Source organism: Amblyomma maculatum, chromosome 1 (assembly GCF_055883805.1).
Source record: "Amblyomma maculatum isolate TAMU_Amacu chromosome 1, ASM5588380v1, whole genome shotgun sequence".
Lineage (NCBI taxonomy): Eukaryota > Metazoa > Arthropoda > Arachnida > Ixodida > Ixodidae > Amblyomma > Amblyomma maculatum.
This window is the reverse complement of record NC_139344.1, coordinates 380,897,220-380,902,312: the sequence shown is the minus strand read 5'-3', so window position 1 is coordinate 380,902,312 and position 5,093 is coordinate 380,897,220.

The window sequence follows — 5,093 nt, the reverse complement described above, 5'->3', positions numbered from 1 at the left end:
AAGGAAATGTTCGCAAAAGAAATATTGATAGTTTTCAAAGGAGCAAGACAGGAAGTTCCACGCAAAAATTTAGACGAATTGCTAAATAGTGTATCGTATGCAGTTTGCGTCTTTAAATACGTTTTCAATGAAACGGCCATGTCATGCCGTCCTTCATTACGTCATATAGAAATTTCCTTATTCTACGCATAGAGTATTTGTTGGTTTGGTTTGAGGGGTTTAACGTCCTAAAGCGACTCAGGCTATGAGAGACGCCGTAGTGGAGGACTCCAGAAATTTCGACCACCTGGGGTTCTTTACCATGCACTGACATCGTACAGCACACGGGCGCCTTGCTTTTCGCCTCCAGCGAAAAGCAGCCGCCGAGGCCGGGATTCGATCCCGCGTCCTTGGGCATAGTAGTCGAGCGCCGTAACCACTGCTCCACCCCGGCGGGGCATGGAGTGTTTGTTTCATGGTTTGATAATTATTTATAGGAGGAGATTCACCAAGGTCCGAGAGTTCCCGAGAAAATATTCGGGGGACATCCCGGTTGTTTTCCGATAATATAGTGTCTATATATATATATTTTTTTTTACGCAGAACATCGTTCATAGATCGAGGAATTATCCAAAAGTAAGCAGAAATTTCATGGACTTCCTAAAAATGTTATCTAGCAAGTTTGCATTAAGTTTTGTACATCGAGCACCCTGCTATAGACCGAGGATTCCTAAACAACCTGAATAGAAAATCAATATTGCAATTTACATTTTCTCCGATAGGTTTAAAACCATTTTGCTGTCTGAGCTTTATGCATATCAACTAGAAAGACCGGAGAAAACGTATCAATAGGCGTTCCATAGAGCGTCAATGCACTGTCTTATATGGGTCTAAATAGGTATTTGCGAATATAGGGTCAATCATGTAGTTACAGGACACAAAAAATAAAGGCTTTGATAGAGAGAGTATGCATTCTTTGTGAACTGTATGTTCTGTGTCTGAATGTTTCTTATAGGCAGAGGGTGATATGTACAGGTATAGACGGTGAGTCACAGAAAATTAAATGGAAAGGCCACACATAGGCAAAATGCCTATGGTGGGTCTAAATCTTTTCTTGTGCAGTCGCTTGTAGAGGTCAGCCTAGTTACGACAGCCTTCAAATAAAGCGGACTGTGATTGGACTGGCTGCCAGGAACCGGAGTTTAATGTTGTTAAGCCTCCTACTGTGAACAAATTTGGCGTCGCTATGCATAGCTAGTTAATTAATGCGGAAAGATAAAGAGATGCCTCATTTCAGAATACTATTCTTTCATGAAATGCTGCAGTATCTAGGTTTTCAGTTCAGAATCTAGAAAACGAAACGTACTGGCACTCAAGTAGTTTCACAAAATGTTAAATTCAAGCACTCCTCTCCAGACGATGTACATTTTAACACATCACAAACGAAGTGAAATAAAGGGGGATTTGCATATCTCGCAACATGGCGATTCATAGGAACCTTTGCGTCAGGCATAAATATTATAATGTATCAAAAATTAACATCGTCAGAAAGAACGACTCTCGACAGCTACAGACTTTGTTCCCACGCTGAAAAGGTTGCTGTTGTTCTCCTCTAATTTGGTGGCATATACCCGCCCAGGGGGATCGGCCAAGAATTGGATGCAGAGATATTAGATTTTGAGATGTATAACTACATCGCAAAAAATAAATAGAAATAATTGCTAGAGAAGAGAGAAAGAAATCTAGATATGAAAAACCAAAATAAAAAAAGGTAATTACTAACGCACGCAGTAGGAGAATACTAAGATTTATATGTACAGATCAAAACTTCAAAGCATATTAGCAAGGCAGACGTTTTGTTTCTATTAAAAAGTATTGAATGGCGTTAAAAAACAGACCTGTGGCTGTACCCAAGCATGGTGGCACCGAACGATAATAAAATCTGACTGCTCAAATTAAGACCCAACTGTTGTAACGGCTTCTCTAAATAATGTTTTCTCATCATGGTAAAACGGCAGCAAAATAGCAAGAAATGATCTATAGTTTCCGGTTCTCCGCAGGATGCGCAGACGGGTGAAAGCGCAAAACCAGACATGTGCATTTAGAAATTTAGAGGCGGAATACTACAGCGTAGCCTGGTTAGAGAGACCTCAGTCTGCCTTGATTGGCGTGATTTCCTATTCCAGGAATGATGCAGGTTTAGGCTCATAAGTCCCGTTCTTCCTTCTTTTCAATATAGTCCGTTCTTTGCTATGTGAAAAGCAATCTGAGGAATCATATCGCGTGCATACCGGTTAACATAAATGTACAAAATCCTCATGATGCGTATTTAACCGATGGCCTGTGTAACTGAGACTATAGCCTAATAAGCCTAAACAAATTACGATGCTCAACTATTATTTAATAAGGTTATCTGGAGAACACAACACTTTAGCTTTTTCTGTTACATGGTTTGCTGGTGCAATAGCTGGTTCTAGCTGCAATATGAAATTGATTTATTTAATCTATGCATAATTTATAAAGAAGGTATTTGTTGGAAAAAGAACTCGCATACCGACAGCAGGAAGTAGGGATTCGCCAACCGCTGCTATAAAATTTTCCTGATTGATTGGTTGATAGATTAATTGATTGATTGATTGCTTGATTGATTGATTCGTTCAAGTGCAAGTGTAAAATTAGGCTGAAATGAGTTATTTTCTGCTGTTCATGAAGATAGTAGCTTCTTCCTAATTTACGCTTTGTAATTCCCTACCCTAAGCAACACAATATTCCAGCCCAGTATAGCGTAACAGCCTTATATGTTGACATGTACCTCGAATCGGCGAAAATACACTTTTATCAATCGTACTGATTCCGAGAATTAGATAAGAAAACCGCTTTTTTGATATCAGTTATCACCGTCATATATCTCTAAATCGTGGCGTCGACGTATATCTGAGAGCATAGCCTCCACCATCTGAAGCTGCCGTCTACTAGCTGCTCATCAGAGCAGCCTAAAACCTCCATCATCATACAGAAGGCCTGCACCCTACCCTACAGAAGGCTCCAATTTCTCTCCCCCCCCCCCCTCCCCCCTTAACCGATGTAGTAACGAGAAGCACGGGCTGCCATGGAATGAAATCCCCTACAATCAGCAGAAGTCCACGAGACGACAACAGCCCTCCACACGCACGCACGCACGCACGCACGCACGCACGCACGCACGCACGCACGCACACACACACACACACACACACACACACACACACACACACACACACACACACACACACACACACACACACACACACACACACACACACACACACACACACAAACACACACACACACACACGCAGCACGCACCCACACAAAATTCCACTTTTCACTAATTATCCCAATCACCCTTCACAAGCTTCCACTCCATAGAAATCCGCGCAGCAGCGGAACTGCATAGGGATATTTAAAATAAAAAAAAACTGAAAAGGCAACAAATAAATATTAAAACAACAAATATTAAAGCGTAAGGCAGAAGGACCATTCTGTTGAAGCTTCGCCGCATCAGTTCATGGGATGATCTGCGGAAGCGCTTGTTGGTTTGAGTGCGATAGCACTGAGACTCCTGCTCATAGATTTCACCGGCCGCCACCTTGCTCCGGTCTGCATCCTCGCATTTGCTCTTGTTGTGACAAGCGGTAGTTGGCAGGTGACCTGGTCAAAAGTTGATTGGTCGACGGGCTGTGTGACGCCACGACATCACGTGGCATAGGCGAGTTGACAACAGCTGTCAACTCGGGCAACGCCTTTGAGGTGGTAACCGAATCCTCCTGGACTCTTGGATTCTTAGACCCGTGCAAAATATTGACGACTACATCTTTGCACTCATGCGCGACATTCGATAAAACCATTATAATGTAGTGAAGAAATTGAGGCCGAGAGTGCGCCTATGGGTTTGGGCACAGCGACCCGCATGTGTGCCTCTTTTATACTGTAAAAAATGTGTGTGAAATCACAGGTATTTTTAAAGAAAGTTTCTGTACCACTACAGAGAATATCTGTTCTTCTTCACTGACGGAAATAGAGTCACGAAAAAAACAGTAACTTTCAATTTTCCAGCCGAAACCTTGATTGGAAGGCAAACAATTAGATATATTTTTGCCGTCTGTTTTATTTTCTACCGCAAACTGATTTTTACTTGAATAGTAGGTAAATTCTGAATAGAAAGCGAAATGGTATGACAACCCTGAAGACAATGTCTGATGATCGGCTGCATAACAATTTCGATTTGAAAGCTGATTACTGGCGCCACATTGAGGTCTGTTTTTATTGGCTCCCTGCTACAGCGTTAACTGTTACGCCTTGTTCCACTTGCCTGTTTTCGGAGGCTAGACAACGGCTGTTGCGAGGCCAACCTTATAGGTGCCATCGAGTATTCCCAGCGCCGAGAGATATTCGCGAGATGTAATTTGCAAGGCTTTCGCCTTGAAATAGTGCTCATTGAAGAAATTGGCGCTGAATGCAATTAATTGTTGTTACAGGCAGAAAATATGAAATGAAAGACAAGTTAAAAAAAAAAGATATATTTACATCATTATTTTCACTGTGACAGAAAAAAAAAAAAAAGCGTGGTATAACAGAAAATATTTTGTCAATTTACAAAACTTTTCTATCAGCTGTAAACAAAAAAAAAAAAAACTAAAATCACAGAAAAATTAAAAAAAAACAGAAAATTCCTGCAGGACAGCTGCCAGATAATTTCTGTATTTTTCAACAAAAATGTTTTACAGTGTAGCTCCTACCATCCAGCCCTGTGAGTACGCCTATGCCGATCTAGCAATGTATAACCAAGATGTACGAAGTAAAATAAATATAAACAAAGCAAAACCAGGGAAACCTAATCAACCTAAAAAGAATTTACTCTTTTCCTCGCTGTCAGCGACTACTATATTGTGGATGTTTCCCACAATAAACGCCATTTCTCCGGCTAGGCTAGCTAGAGAAGCTAAAGTATAATAGTAATAATAATATGAGCAGCAGTAGCAGTAGTAGAAGTTGTTATAATTGGGGGCAGTAAGCAGTACTAGTAGTGGCATCAGTAGTTTTATTACTATTAGTGCAGCAGTAGTAGCAGTAAT